Source organism: Solea solea, chromosome 3 (assembly GCF_958295425.1).
Source record: "Solea solea chromosome 3, fSolSol10.1, whole genome shotgun sequence".
Classification (NCBI taxonomy): Eukaryota; Metazoa; Chordata; class Actinopteri; order Pleuronectiformes; family Soleidae; genus Solea; species Solea solea.
Genome location: NC_081136.1, coordinates 7,674,594 through 7,691,576, shown reverse-complemented (window position 1 = coordinate 7,691,576; position 16,983 = coordinate 7,674,594). Strand labels below are relative to the sequence as shown.

Sequence of the window (16,983 nt, the reverse complement as noted above, 5' to 3'; positions counted from 1 at the left end):
GGCCTCTCTAAAAAAACATATAAAGGCCACATGAGCTCTTTAAACTGTCAACAACAATTATTCTTCTACAATGTTTTCGCCTAAACTGTAGGCTGTTGAAGGAACCACACGGACACAGTTAACAGAAACTGAAATACTCGCATAATATTGTAGTAAAAGAAATATAATATAATGCAGTCATAAGTTTTAAGAGTCTGAAAATCAGTCGTGATAAACATTATTTCCAAAGATACTGTCTGAACTTTACCTTTACATGTACAGTGTATAATTATTATCATTAATTTCCATGTTAACGATGGCTTTATCAGTTTAAATACACTTAATCACTGCGTAAGACCTGGTTCCAGTTGTTTTTTTATATATATACTGTATAAAGACATATGATTCATAGACTCACACCCCCACACACACATCAGCAATTTAAACAAGTAATACAATTAAACTGAAAGCAGATCCGCGCGATACAGCCATAGATAGTCACTGCAGCTGTCAGTGGCTCGCCACTTTAACAATGTTTTATTGCCTCTTTCTTCACTTGCATGATTTAGTGGGCCGAGAGAGGAATGTTTCACATTCATAATGCTTGGGGGAGATGGGAGGAAGCTTTACACATCTGGATGTACACGTGCAGGACTCACAACACCACTGGAACTGGACTAGGAGACTCAGACGAGTGATGAGGAGATTTCTGAGGGGACACATTTGCTTTTAATGAAATAAAAGTAATTCAAGTGGCTTTATGTATTGTACAGCAATCCAAATGAAACCGTTTAATAGAACGCTGGACCTCTCCTTTTAGACTTAATCTGTTATATTGACCTATATGAGGTCATAGTGTCTCTTTCATGCCGGTTCTTTGATGCCCCGTCTATAAATCTGGTTAAAATGTTTACAAATGTCTTCCCTCCGAGGTTGAAACTGAATTTCCTTCCCGCTAAATGTAGTATGCATGAAGTGCTCCACGTTGCATCAGTGCCAGTCGCCGTGCTGCGTGGGGGGGGGGGCAACTGTTGCCCGTGGCATAGTTGTTTACCAGGTGCCTCTTGACAGATCGCAGTGGAGGATAAAAAGGGAGGATGACTCGCTCTGGTTTTAAAGTTTATGAGAATATATTTTAGGTGCAAATGAATGAATAAGGGGGACATTGTCGTGTCTCAGTGGCAAAGTTTTGAACACAACTTGCGCTGTGTTTAAATGGTTAAGTCAGTATAACCCGGTTGCCGGAAGACAAATCCATATTATTGGCATTCTATGCTTCTTTCCAAGAGTAACGGTTAAAAAACTTGTTCTTCTTCGTTCTTTTTTCCCCCCCCTTCTTGTTTTCCTTCACTTATCTCTTCATTGTGCTCCGTCACATTAAAACACACAAGAACCACACAACTCAGACCTTTCACCTTTCAGAGACTCTTCACTCGTGGTGTTTTCAATGTGACGTAAAGTGGTGAACACGGTAAAAGCGAACCGTGTTTGGAGATTGAAGCCAATGTGGAAGTTTGTGTAACCTGTACTCACTTCAGTGGCCACCGGGGGGCGACGTTTGTCAGTTTGTTAAACAGTCTTTCGGCCAATTTTTAAAACCACATTTGCTTTAGTCATCTATTTATCGTGGTAATTATTGATATGACAGATTTTTTTTTTTTTTACATCAGCATATTTTTACATCAAGTCTTCAAGGACGGGGGAGGAGCTCTAACCAACTGCCCATAATTTGGCCTTTAAAATGATAGTTCACGGACTAATGAGTGATACCATGGTGGGTTCCCTCTCATTTGTGTCGGGCCCTTCTCATGAACTGCCAGTTTCTGGGTTCTCTCGACGCACACGCCGAGCGTCAAGCCACTCGCAGCTGTAGGATTTTCAGAGCGGGGATTTCCCCTCCTCATCTCTATCATGCGAAATGAAACGCAGCCCAGGGTTGAAACTGAATACATGTTTCCACAGGGAGGCTATAGTTGAAGAAAACTCTGTGTCCCAGTGTTTGTGTGTCCGTCGCTCTGGGGTATTTGGACTCGACCGGCCGAGCGGACGGTTGGAGGAAACTATCCAGAGCCGCAGGAGTGAATGTGTGGACGCGGCTGCCAAAAAACCGACAAGACACTGAAAACAAACTCCCATTTTTATCCCACAAGCATTTTAATACATTATTATCAGACAAGCGCCAAAAAGCAGGACTTTCTCTACATCATCTTTAATTTAGCTGCAACAGTGTTCGTCTGTTTTGATCCTCATTCCTGCTTTCCCCCCCTCATCTTTCTCCTGTTTTTTTTTTTTTGTGCCTTGTACTGAGCGTACAATGGCGTGTAACTCTGCACGTCTGGGAGAGTGGAAGTCAACAGTGGGGGCGGGGGGGTTTTGAGTGGCAAAGAGGCACAGAGTGAAAGAGGTGGTCTGAGAACCGTAGGAGATTCCGGCGGTGCCCAAACACAGGAGAAAAGAAGCCCCGTTAATCTGATAATGGCCCCTGTGCAGAATGGCTCTTCCTGCGCTGCATTGTGGCTCCGCACACTAGTCATCTATCAGGCCCGCTTCTCCTGTAATTACATATTCTTCATGTGGACACAGCCAAGGAAGAGCAAGGAGGGCCGGTCAGCACGTTGAAGTGTGGGATGATTGGAGACTAAGTTTGAAAAGAGGGATTTCATTTCTCTTCTGAAGACTTTCTGATATGAGAGGGAGGGAGGGAGGGAGAAAGGGAGGGAGGATGTGGAGGGTGAAGTCGGTAACTGTGGTAACCGGCGTGCTGCGTGTGCACCGAGATAAGGCAGGACAGGATTTCAGAATTATCTCTCGGATGCTCTGTGGTTTGAGCTGGATGCGTTCACTTTCTTCTACCGTCCTTCACTTCCGCCACCTTTTTATTTCACACTAACGGGACCAATTGTAAAATGTCCCGCCAAACGGGCGACCCTGGCAATTAATCAATTTCAAAACATAATTACAAGCTGAAACAACACAATTAGCAAATCACAGAGGCTGAAATGTCATTGTGCTATGTTTGACTCTTCTATTTTTAAACTCCTACAGGTTGGAAACAATTAGTTCTTAACCTTTGCAGTAGTGTATACAGTAATTAAAGGTCCAGTTTGTAATATTTAATTTAATTAGATATGATTTAGTCCTTAATTTAGGGGGATCTGGCAACAGAGTTCAAATACAAAATTGTGAAAGAACAGTTTAGACATGTCCTTGTTTCATGGTGCCTTGTGATCACGTTCCTTCACTTTTCTAAATCTATTGAACGACGAACTGAAGCTGACTTTAACAAAGTGTATCACAAATGACCCCAAATCGTTCCATCAGCCTTGAGTATCCACCGATATTGATTTCAGCCCAATTCAGTCTCTTTTTTTTTTTAACAGAATTACACTTCAACTCTTTCCTGTGACACATGCATTGTCGAGGTTGTGTTGCATTGTTGGCGGTTGTTATGTGCAGCTGCTTGGTAGAACAGGCCAATGGGAGGTGTCCTTGCACACCTGTCATAGGCACAGCGAGGAGAGAAGGTTCCAAACTCTAGTCTTCTCTTAAATGATCGAATTATTATGAAATAACACCAAAGATAACTGTCGTTCGCCCCAGCTTAAATTCCCCCAAAAATTGGCGCACTCACAGTGTCCGCACTAATCTGTGCCCAAACAACCTCCGACCATCTCCACCTTTTTAATCAGTCGTTCAGAAGCGGGCGAACAGTGAAAACCATGAAAACTCTTTCGCTTTGGTCCAGTGCGTCGAATCCATCCAGGCCACAAATTGAGGAGAACGAGATCTGACTGCATCCATTGGTTCCACAGTCCTCATCTCATCCCACCAGCAGATCGCAGCAGTAAATCACAGCACAGGCTCAAGAAAACCTGATCTGATCGAGGGGGGGAAAAAACGACGTGTTGTATGATTGTCTTATGTGCTTCACAGGGTTTTCCCCACCATGCCTATAACTTTGAGAAAGTTGATGCTGCGTGTGTGTGTGTGTACTGTACTATATACTGTAGCCTCCACATGACCAGTGGTGTTCTCTCATGCCAAGCTGAATTCCAGGCCAGGCAGGGAGGAAGTCAGCTAATCGAATTTTGCTCACTGACTGTGACCCTCATCTGCTCTGGCCTTTGCTCTGCTGTGTGTGTGTGTGTGTGTGTGTGTGTGTGTGTGTGTGTGTGTGTCTTCCAGTAATGCAGGACCACGTTCTGACTCCACATTACAGCTCCACCCAGAATGAGCTGTTGTGTGGAACGCTGGGTGTTGACCCTCAGATGGCTGCACATCCTGGTGAACACTGAGTGGCCTTTGTGCAGTCCTCCACCGGGGTCAGATTCAGCCCGACAGGCTGCTAAAAACCAAACATAGAAGAGTCCGATTGTCATGTGGAGGATGTTTCTGGACCGTCCACCCATGAGGACAGCCCGGTCTATTAAATATTGCACTCCCACACAAAAAAAAAAAGGAGCGAAAAATATCCACACGTAAACTATCAACCCCCATCTGCTCAGACACTGGCTAACGCCACTGACCTCAAAATCACATTACAGATATCGGCGCGATCAGTCGCTCTGTGACTGTAAAGCAATTCATCCTTTGCTGGAAAGAAGTGGAAAGAAAAATAAGAATTGCACAAGCAGCTGGCGCGGTTTTTGTGTCAAAGTCTGTGTGAGTCACGCTGGAGCGGGAGAAGCAGATGGTATTCTCGCATTGGAAATCTGAAAAAAATGACTGACCTGCTCTCATCCAGGTGTGGCGGGTGAATCAGCTCTTCCTCAATGACCTCTGATTCAATAAAATCAGAACTACAGTGTTCATATGATGGAGCGAAACATACATATTTCATCATTTGTGTTAGACTTTTTGACCAAGATTGAAGACTGTGCGTTGCTCTTTTCACCCTCTCACCGAACATGAAGCAGGTATTCACATCAGAGCTCTCACCACAACCTTTTTATCCCGGTAGATCAAAGGCATGTGCAGAACCGTCGGTGCTCCAGCGAGTCAGTGAGAGGCAGCTGTCGCTGGTGTGCAGCCGTGTGAGGAGAAGTGAGAGCGGAAGCGTAAAAAAGGATCAGTCTTGACCTTTGGTTGAGGCAGCGCTCGCTCTTTTCACAATTGCCGTGGAAACTTAACACCGTCTGTGACATTTACTGTCTGTGGTTGAGCCCAGACACTGTATTGCCATGAATGGGAATGAGCCAGTTAGTGAATTAAATGTGCTCTAAAGACTCTTGTCTGCCGCCTTTTCTCTGCCCAAGTGTCCAGACACTCTTTAGTTCCTTTGGACTCTAGAGAATGGAGTATAATAGGGTAGAAAAACACTTCTGGATTATGATTTGTCAGCTAATCAGACGTCTGCATCCCTGTCTCCTGAATTTTGGATAGATGTGCATCCAATGTGGAGATTCTCCTGAGACACATCCTGTAGTGTTTATTGTCAGTTTTGACTTGAAGTTGTGACCAGGGGCGAAGCTCTTGATTTACCGGTTGATCTACGTTCCAACCCTCACCTATGAACTTTGGGTAATGACCGAAAGAACGAGATCGAGAACACAGGCGGCCAAAATTAGTTTCCTTGTCAGGGTCGACGGGCTCAGCCTTAGGGATACGGTGAGGAGCTCGACATCCAGGTAGAACCGCTGCTCCTCCATGTCCAGAAGTGGTTTCGGCCATCTGGTTAGGATGCCTCCTGGACGCCTCCCTGGGGAAGTGTTTTTCAGGCATGTCCTTGCGGGAGGAGACCTTGGGGCCGACCCAGGACACGCTGGAGGGATTATCTCTCTCGGCTGGCCTGGGTAAGCCTTGAAATTCCCCTGGGGGAGCTGTGGAAAGGACTGTCTGGGCTTCCTTCCTCTGCCACCTGGACTCGGATAAGCAGTGTCACTCTCAGCAGAGATGGGTTGAGCAAAATGACTCACTCCATGGAAAAAAAAAAAAAAAAACGTTGTATGAGCAATTAAATGAATGTGCAAATAATGTTGGCTAATTGCTCCACTCCCAGCAGTGGTCAATAATGATAATAATGAAATGATTTGATAATGATAATTTGCCAGAGCAGCTTTGTTTACAGTCGTGTAAGGTCATCTGTGTTTCTTCTCTGATAGAAACCCCCCGACTAGAACTCTGTGACCCACATGGGCTTTGTTTAAGTGAACCTCTGTCTGCGTCTCTCCAGTTCGGTGGTTCGAGCGGAGGTCAACGTGGCATTGTTTTGGGTGTTGTACATGGTGGTGGGTTGAGGAAGGGGGGAGTGAGGGAAGGGCTGCAGCTGCCATCTCCCAAAACCCGGCACCTTCACTCCGCTGCATGAGGCCGCCCCCCAACGGACAATGGCTCTTTGTAGGAGCTGAAATGGTCCAACCTTTAATACCTACCTGTCCTGTAACACCTTTAATTAGTATGGCTGACCTCAGAGGCCATGGGTAATTACAACTGAGCTGAGCTGTGGTGATGGCGCCTGTGGAGTGACCTGCGAGGTGGGATTGATGCAGAGGAAAAGGGCTTCCTCTCGTGAATTAGATGCCGAAATTGTCTCAGTGTTGTGCAACATGGAGTTCTGTAAGAATGATTGTTTTGATAAATGTGGGACATAGTGTTCCCCGCGCCTGTTATATGAAAACACCCAAAGGGCCAAGAAGTGTAGGCTCACCATGTTTTCATTGTCTTTATTGTATTCTTGTGTGTGTGTGTGTGTGTGTGTGAAATGTTCCTGCATCTCTCTTTTGTCTGCTGGGTTTTTTTTTCTCCACTTAATCCTCAAACACCAGCCTACAACTCTCAGGAGTGTCATCACTCCTCGACTGTAACTTCACACCCGATATGAAGTTATATCCATGTATAGTATCTCACAGCCTTTTTTTTCTTTTTCACATCAAGCATCACAGAGCCTTTCCATGTGTGGGTTTTTGTTTTTGTTTTTCCACGTACACATTTTTTCCCACAGTCCACAGACGTTAATCGAAGACTCTTAAATGACTGTGTGAGTGAGTACGAGTGGCTGTTGGGCTCTGTTTGCTGGTGTTTTTGCTGACTCAATCAGAAATGGACTAAAATTGGACTTTTATACTGACACAGCCAGATAATGATGGTGGGAGATTCACTAATTTTCTACCATTTTATCCTCCACACGGGGGGCACTGGTGCCTATCTCAGCTGATATATGGCAATAGGCGGGGGGTACACTCTGGACAGGTCACCAGTTCATCACATGGCCACATAGACGCAAACAACCATCTGTTCTCACATTCACCTCTGGTCAATATAGAGTGACTAAGGCACATTACAGATATAATAACAGAAATGGGAGACAGAACGGAGAAGTGACTAGCGACAAATCTAGCGACTTTCTGTCATAAACCTAAATATTTAACAAGAATGCACGATTGAGCCGCACAAGTGAGATCCATCTAACTGTCGGACACACACACACACACACACACACAGACGCACAGAGAAGCACATAAACAGAGTCACATAGAAGAACAAGGCAATCAGAGATGGCAGACGTCAGCAACAAGCCTCTGTCGGCCTCTGTTGGTCATATTGGCAAGTGCGGAAACACAGACAGACACACAGAGCCACTAAAAACATTGCTTTTCATTGACAGCAGTTGGTAAAACTGTCAAACACAAGACAATGAACGACAGCGCAAGAGAGAGCCGGGAATATGACGTCATCGTTTTCCTATTCACTGTTTACACGGAAACGCGAGGCCGGCGTGTTGAGATTTTCACACTCTGGGAAGTGTCTTCAAAAAAATATCATTTCAGGTCCCCTAAAAACGCTGTCTCCGCGTGGACGGCCCCTAATTTGCCTAATCCCCAAATTTGCATGCCGTTGGACTGTGGGAGGAAACCTAGGGAAAACCCATGCAGATGATTTACTGTTGCACATAGTGTATATGTTCAGACGGACCCAAAATGTTCTCGATGCTTTGTGAATGTTCCAAAGTTTCAGTCGCCCCTGAAGACGACACAGAGAGAAAAACATGGCAAAATTGAGACTAATGTGGTTTTGCTCAGATGAGAACAGAAGAGGTCATGCCCCGTCAGCTCAAAGAATTGAATATTTTAAAGTTCTCGCATGGTACAGAGCCTCCTCATACTAACAAGCTGAAAGCAGACGTAGACACACTTCATTCAACAAATCAATTCCCCACTAGTCCTAATATCCTGAGACAAGGACAACAGTAGTCTATTTAAACTGCACAGTCCAGCATGGAAATGTACTGCGTGTCAGCTGCAGATTGATGGACGGCCTTTCCCTCACCGGGGGGATTTGAATCATGACAGAGATGCTTTATCGCCCGGTGTTGTAATCTTTATGCTCGGGCTAATATGCTGCTTCGTAAATTTGAAACGTGCTCTGACAATGTCAAATGTTCATTATGGAGAGCTTTCCACACACGCTGCAGCAACAGGAGACGAGAGAAGAGAAGCTTACGGTGATGCAGTGAGGCCCGCGCTTCATGTGCCAGTCAGCTTTTCTGTGTCCTTTGTTGTTCCTGTGAGGCACGTCTATGAAATTTGATGTACAACTTCATTTGCTGAGTTGAAAATGGCATCCCAGAGGCTGCTCGCTGCCTGGGGGAGAGCTAAGAGTGGATGAGTACTGTCATAACAATATTAGCTTTGAGGCATAAATATGCTACAAATTGTAAATGAACCCTTTAACACAGAGCGCATCGCAGACGACGCGTTCGCACAAGCGCAATTTGCATTACGGAAAAATTGGAAAGGTTTCTGAAAGCTGAGAAGTTGCACGTCAAAGCCAATGTGTGGTTATTGCGGTACTTTCACTCGCGCTGATGCAGGAAGCGGCGAATCAGTGTCATCAAAGAGGAGAGAGTTGGAAAAAACGGACATTGAGACAAAGACTTTAAACATGTTCTATTACTGTTTTAAATTCAAATTTAACACAGGATATCTGGTGTTTGTCAATAGGACGTTTTGTTTTTCTTCATTTTAAATTACTAACACACTATTTTAACATAGATATTGAAAGTTATTTTGGAAAAACAGGCAAAAGCACTTACCCACAGGACATCATACTTTTAGGGAAGGATTTTGGCCAAAAAATCTACATTTATTACAGTTTGAGCAGTCTGGGATGTTATAACTTATGTGATATGTATATTGGACACGTTATGATATTGCAATGACCCTACATTTTTTTTTTATATAACGTGCTGCCCTACTTTTTGGTTTATGTTGTCTCTTATTGTCATTTATTAGCTGCTCTGGAGCCTCTTGAGGGTGAAAAAAATGATATAAGGCTTCACTATAAAATCGACTAATTCCTGCTTCTGAAGCACGGGGCGAAAACTAAAGAACACCCATTGGAGTGAGGAAGCATTTGAGATTCTCCTGCTTGATGCTGACAGTGATTACAAGTTGCCGTGGCCTGAGCTTTGCTTTGAGTGTAAATCGAACCATGAGGGCGCCGGCACAGTGCCGTTCATGTTCTCGTCTGAGTGCATACGAACGACACTGCAAACACCGACCTCTCCCCATGCATGTAAATGGGGAAAAAAATATAGTTTAGTTGTTCAGTAGTGTTTGCCTGGAGGGGGAGCAGTGGAATTTAGCTGCAGTCAAGTGTGACAATTGAAGAAATTGAGAACGATGAAAGAGGGAGAGAGGAAGACAGAGCGGGAGAGAGAGGGAGAGAGGGAGGGAGGGAGGGAGGATGTGGAAAGAGGGCACAAATATCTGAGTCATGCACTCACCTGCATTTCAAAAGAGAGGCAACACTCAGACAGACACGCGTACATACTAACAGTATGAATATTCTAATGGTAATAAGGTGGCGCCGTTATAGCTCCGGTGTCGACGTTCAATATCCCATGGTGCGTGAAACAATAGAACCGAAGGAGGAACTGACACACGTATAAAAGCTGTCACCGCACAAACACGACGCAGATGTACAGGAATGATTTATGACTCCACAAAGGCTATGCTCTAGCTTTCTACAGTGTGTGGAAGTGGGGAGGCGTAGTTTTACTCGCATTCTCCATCCAAGAGTCGGGCTGCGACGACTGACTGTCCTCTTTGCTCATCAGAAGAAGACATTTTTATATTGTGGAGAAGCAAAAACTTCCTTCTGAGCATCCAACCACGACACCAAAACACCTCGTGTAGGTATTTATGGTTTTCTCGTCACGTTTGTGAGTGGGTATGTGTGAATGTATACCCGTGTGACTTACTGAGTGCTACCAGAACCTGTCTATCTTCAGGAGGCTCTTGAAGACCCAGTTCTTCCAAGAGCATCTTCTGTCCTAGCACTTACCTTCAGTTATCTTTCATGGTTTATATATATAATAATAATAATCATTATTATTCCACAAGCGGAAGAAAAGTGGGAGCCCTTGCAGTAAGGTTGCCGACTTCCTGATAAGACAACAGGGGATATATAACTACTCCGTTCTACTGTTTACATATTGCACTTTACATACATTGCGCCCACCTGGTACAGCATGGTACGGTTTGGAACGGTACAGCCCTGAGTCAGGCGTAGCAGAACAACAGAGGACATCCAGCAGCTCGTTTGTAGCTGTTTATCTCAACAAGACTCAGGCTTTGTATGAGAATAGACTGTCGTGGGTGGAGCCGGTCTAGCTCCTCCCAGACATACCGTAGTACTATTTTACTCAGAAATGGAACGATACTGTTATATACCGCATCGCACTGAACCAAACTGTTCCAATCCACTTTACAATCTTCTTTTTTTTTCCACCTCAGCAGTATCCTCCTGCCGCCATTTTACCTTTACATCTCGCCGTGTCTCTGTTGCCATGATACGCAGGACTCAGACGACCAATTTAAAAGTGCCCATTTTCTGTTGGGCGCTAATGAATGATAGAGATTTCATGTTCCCCACTACAAATCGTGCAATTACAAACTGTAACTGTCTTGCACTGACATCCATCCATTCGTCCATCTCCTACCGTCTTATCCCCCACATGTGGGTCGCGTGATATACTAATGTTGGCTTTATAAAACTTTCAGGGGATCCTTTTTTCCTTCATTATGCCAAAAGTGAAATGCTCCCAGACCTTTTGATGTTTTGGAACGAGAGAGGAGTTAAAGTAGCTGCCACCATTTTGCTCCATCATTGACCTGCTATTGGCTAAAGTGCACGTGCAACTCTTGTGTGAAAAATATGTGAAAAGATCAATATTTGTTGACATCATCTCATCGTTGTACCCTAGTGGAGCACATGCACGTGTTTTCTGAGGCTTTGGCCTCACCAGATGCTGGACGCCCCCCTCGGATTCTTCAGTGGCATTTTGGGTCTCAAGGCCTAATACTGTAGTGATGATTGTCACTAGTGTTTGATTAAGTCCCTGCCCTGCTTGCCCGCGGGCTCAGGTGTAGTGGCTGTAATTAACACATGGTAATTAATTTAATGAGGAGCTGCAGGAGAATAAAGGAGCCCCGGAGGTTAAAACAGCACTCGTTACTGGAGATAAAACGAGCTGCTTTACACCGCGGCGCTCCAGCTGAGAAGACGGCGAAGATCGGACACCGTCAAAAACTCTGTGGCACATTCATTTCCTCAAGCCAGTGTCATCGCGGGGAAGAGCTGTGGCTGTTGCTGCCTTGCGTTCACCAGTTGAGCATTAATTCATTAAATCAGTAGTAGTGACATGAGGGGGGAGGGAGAAGAGAGAAGAAAATAAACCCCAACTTGTTGAAAAGTCATTTTCGTTTCATCCCAAATGACAGCGTGTCTTAGATGCAATAAAGCTGGCTGAAAGCACTTTGTTAAATTAGGGTGACATCATGATACTTGTAGAGAATTACACCTCATCTCAGTCACTCCAAGCGTGAAATTATCTTGGCCCCCCTGTTGGCAGATTTTGTCGAAAAACAAGCAGCACTTTCTCAGACTCACCGCGGCTCCGACATTACTTGTTGGCGCGGATGTTATTTGCAGTGATGCTGCCGCACCTTTGCCTTTAGAGACTCCACGAAGGAGCAGCTGGATTCTATTCCCTCAGGACTTGACTTATACTCACATCAGTGGCCTCTCTTCTTCTTCTTCATCATTGTCTCCTTCTTTTAAACCAAAACACATTTTGCCTTTACACAAGACAAAGAGAAACAGTATTGCGTTTCCCCTGAACCTGTTTTTTTGCATCCTTATGTGATTTAAAACACCTAAATGGCAAATTTAAAGCAGTTTTAGAAATATTGCATTAAAAGAATACTTCACCGATTTGCATTTCGCTTTGTGTTACTAGAATAGGGCTAGTATTTTTGAAAAATTGTGCTTCACAACCTCAGTTTCGCCCTGAGTTGAGAAACAGTTTCATTCTTTGTGACGTGCCCACCGGTTCCTGTTAGCGTAGCTGTTAGCAAAGATGGCAGACTGGTCCCGTCCCCTTACAAGTAGGTCTAAAAAGTGCGGAATTAGGTGGGCTGGTGGGCACGTAACAAAAAAAAGAATGAAGATATTTCTCGATTCGGGGGAAACTAAGGTTGGGAAGCCCAATTTTCAAAAATACGACCCCTATTTTAGAAATACAAAGCTAAATGCTAATCTGTGAAGTATTCCTTTAGAGCTTTTTACGCTTGGGGGCGGTGGAAAAGCTAGTGTGTCTAAAGAGTAAATGTAAACCCCCGAAAACAACTGCTTTGCTCGTCACTAGTTTGTGTGTTTGTGTCGCGTGAAGAAACTTTATTGCAAAAGCTTTCACACACAATCTCAGTCCACAAAGGGAACATTAACGTCTCAGGTCTTCACTCAGTCTTCTGTATGTGCCTCTTGTACTCGCTCCGTCACGTTTTATCTCTTTGTCCACCTTTCCTCTTCTCCTCTACACCATCCTTCGTCACCCTTATCTCCTGTTTTCCTTCTTCTTCCTTCCATCCCTCAGTGACTCTGCTGTTCATTTAACCTCTCGTCTTCTTCCTCAGCATCTGGGATATTTCGTTCTCCTCCCATTCATCTGCCTTTTTGTACCGCTTTCATCCTCTCGCTCCTCCCGTGTCGTCTTCTTCCCGGCGACTCTCCTCTTGTTTTGTGTTTCATTTTCATGTCACTGTCCCTCACTTCCCTTTTATCACACACACACACGTACACACACAGTCTGTTGTACACAGATAAGAGGTGTGTGGCGTTTAGCCCCAGGACTGTTGTCTTCAGCAGGACAATATCAAAGAGGACATACAGGGAGAACAGAGGGTCCACACTTTTAGCACCGCTGATAGTCGCCTCATCTAACACACACACAGTGTGATAGCGGTCGCCTGTGTCGTGTGGTTCACTGACAACAGTCAACACGGACCGGATCTCCCTTTGAGCAGATTATAGACCGATCAAAACAGTCCACACTGCTGCTGCAGGTTAACACGCCGACCATGGAACAGATTTGCTGTTGAACAGTTGATGAAAAAAAGCACGGCTCAAATGTTATAGGACCAAAATGTGTCATATAAGAATAATAATACTGCATTTCACAGTTGAGTCTTATGTAAAGTACCTTAAAGGTGATACTTGAGTAAAAGTACAAGCATCTTACCAGAAAAAGACTTTGGTAGAAGTTGAAGTCCCTTTTTAAAAAATAAATAATATTACTTAAGTAAAAGTCTTAAAAGTATATGACATTTACTGTACTTAAGTATCAAAAGTAATTTTCTGATATAAAATGTACTTAAGCCAAGCCTTAAGTGGAGTTGTCTTTCAACTGGAAGGCTGTGGGTTCAATTCCTGACTCTGCTAGTTTACGTGTACTTGAGCAAGACACTTGTTGCAGTGAGTGAATGGGCATTCACACTGTGAATGGGTATTAAAGATGTGTGAATGGGTGAAAACTGTAGTTTAAAGCAATTCATCAAGACTAGAAAAGCTCTAAATAAATACAGACCATTACCAACTCTTATTCTTCTGATTTTATTTGGTAGTAACAGGTAACAATGTTAGTTAGAGGAAATGTAGTGGAGTAAAAGTAGAAGTTTTTCCTTCCTTTCTTCCTACCTACCTACCTACCATTCTACCTACCTACCTACCTTCCTTCCTTCCTTCCTTCCTTCCGTCCTTCCTCCCACCATCTTCTGATTTGATTGGTAGTAACGAGTAACAAAGACAGAGGAAATGTACTGGAGTACAATTAAATGTTGCCAGAAATGTAAACAACAAAGTAAAGTACACATACGTGACTGTTGTACTTAAGTAGAGTAACAAAGTATTTGTACTTTGATTACGTTACAACACTGCTAGTAAGTAATATCTTGCCATTTTGACCGTTTTCACTGATGGAAAGTCACGTCAATAATCAATGGTGGATGTTGGCTGAGTTTCATTTAGCTTCCTTCAGTTTCACTGTCACACTGTCCTGACAGTCACACCTGCTGAGGCACGTCCACATGGCTGCTCTGCAAAGGACACACACTATGTGAACCGAATGACTTCATTAAAAAAAGGAAAATACTCCTTTCAAATTGTCAAATTAAATTTGATGAAATGGTTCCAATAGCTGAAGTATAAACATATTTAATAATTAGTTTTTGCTGCTTATTTGTCTCAGATTAAAGTGTTTTATAGTTAAGTTTAGATGATTTGAACATTTAATTAAATTTTACACAACCTATTTTTCACTAAATAATGTGTCATTACATGCATTAAATTGACTTGTGCTTTCCCACGACTCTTGTGGTTCTCCATGCAGTTGTAATCGATCCAGGTGTTAATAGAGGGGGTTGACCTTGAGTGCTAATATTAGTCCACTCCTCTGCTTTTGATGTCCACTTGTCAGATTCCACTCTTTGCTGCGCTGCATTTGTTCACACTTGACTGTTGAAAAGCTCCTGCTGATCCAGTTTTATTACCGTGTCTGGATAGAAAACAAAAACACCAAAACACACACACACACACTTACAGCAACAACCTTTTATGGAAAACTTGAAACCTAAAAAGGACAAAATGTGCTTTTGATTTGTGCTTATGAATCTGGGACAAGAAGTACAAAGTTCTTCTCGCTCTTTTTTTGGTGAATAAATAGACTTTGCCGTCGGAATTCTTTTTACCTGCAGAGAACTGAGCGACATGTCAGAGTTTGAGAAATGCAGGAAAGGAGACTTGAGAGCCCAGAGATCAGTCTGTGGAATGAGTGAGTGCAGATCAAGTCAAAGACCTCAATGTCACTGAAATGTCACCAGGCCTTTCTGGTTTTTAGAAAAGATCCTGAATCTCCTGATCCTCGCTGCATCTTCACACACGACCAACCAAATTCTTTCACATTGTAAAAATTGAAGAATTTGAGCTATCCGGTGACGTGATTATGTTAAACTTTCAAGGGAAGCTACAACTATAACAACTTCTTCGATATGAGCTTTTAATGAGGACGAAGACTTTTAAAACCATAGCAACAAAGTGCAGCACCATAATATCATAATATTTCATGTTCATTCACTGTTAGAAATTATTATTTCCCCCCCTCCCCCATCTCCATCTTGAAAAAAAATAATTTCACATGTTTTTATCCCAAAAAAACGATTTTAAAGTAGTATTTCTATTTCTAAAACAGGAAACAGTGTGACATGTTTAATAGATGGGGGTCCTTTAACACCTGTAAGCCTCAAAATGTCCGTCTGGACTGTTTTGCTTATTTTAACCACTTAAGTGCCAGAAAAATGTCCTCCGCATGAGTGATTTTCGCCAGATAACTTTGAATATCTGGCAGTCATTTACAATTTACTGCGTGTTAAAATAGTGTACTAACAATTAATACTTATATATAAGAATTTTGAACAGTATAAAACATATATCGATGCGCTCGATGTTAAAGGGTTAAAAAGTAGGGCTGAAAAATTTGAGGAAAATGTGATTTTTCTGGTTGATATGCAATATAATTTAATACAAGTCAAGATTCTGAATCATCATCTGAAATATAGTACCTACCTCCACATGCATGTGCTGCATGTCTCTATTTGCATAGGAGATAAAATTAATCAGAAATAGAAGGATACAATTGCAGCATTTGCCGTTTACTACGAATCATTGGGATAAAAGGAAAAAAAGATGTGTCCTTTCTGTTATACTGGGAATAGACATAGATAAGGCTGCACTTTTGGTCAACTCTTGCGACGACGCCAGGTGTCATCCTGAGGTCACATTCCCAGTGTGATTTCTGTGCTATCTTCTCCTCCTCTTCCCTCCAGTCCATCAGTGTGGAAGAATACCATATTCCTCCCGTGCCTCACTCAGCTTCACATCGATTTGCATCTCTGCCTCCGGACTCAGTGCTGCACAGGTTTTTATATATTTCTTTTTTTTTTTTATAAACCAGCCTCCACAGCTGTACTGAAACATGTCGAAATATGTTTAGCCACGATAACTGTCACATCAAATTTACAACTTCATTCACGGGGCGGCTGCCTCTCCCTCGAGGCCTCCTACGGCAGCTCCTGCCAAACCCTACTTTGGTAAGTGCTGCTCTCGGCTGCGTTCCTGCCTCTCTTTCTTGTGTTCCATTGTGCCGGCGTCGGGGCAGCCGGCCAGAAAACTGTTCCTCTCCATGCTATGTATTCGACGCTTACAATCTTGTCGAATAATAAGGCTAAACCTGGCATTGTGGGTAATTAAGTGCTCTCATTGTCTTTGCCACGTTGGCACGTCTCGTGGAGCAGAACATGGCTCCTGCCCATGCAAAAAGCACAATACTTGGGTGTTCATCAAAGTCAGCACTGCCAGATTCATCCTTGAAGCTGAAAAACATCCAGTCTCCGAGGGGAGCTTTGGCAGGTGGCGGTAGTCGGAGCCTGCAGAGCCTGGAGGAGATGCACTTCCTGGGTGGAGGAAGCTGCCAGCTCTCGCTCTCTTTGCCTCTGTCAGCTTCCAAAAGAACCCCTCGCTATAGGTCACCGTATTTATCAGATTGTTATTGATTCCAGTCTATACTTATTATCAAACAGGTTTTGAGGCGCGATGCAGCTTTTTGTATGAAGCATTTTCACAAAGATCTACCTGAAACTTCACTGCAAAGCAAATCCATTTTCTTTTTTC

General features: G+C 43.5%; 1 protein-coding gene across 11 annotated transcripts in view; it reads left to right on the top strand.

Moving 5' to 3' along the window:
- Nucleotides 1-16,983, top strand: part of sorcs2 (sortilin-related VPS10 domain containing receptor 2) — a 292,242-nt gene that overhangs the window by 34,662 nt on the left and 240,597 nt on the right. The window lies entirely within an intron of this gene.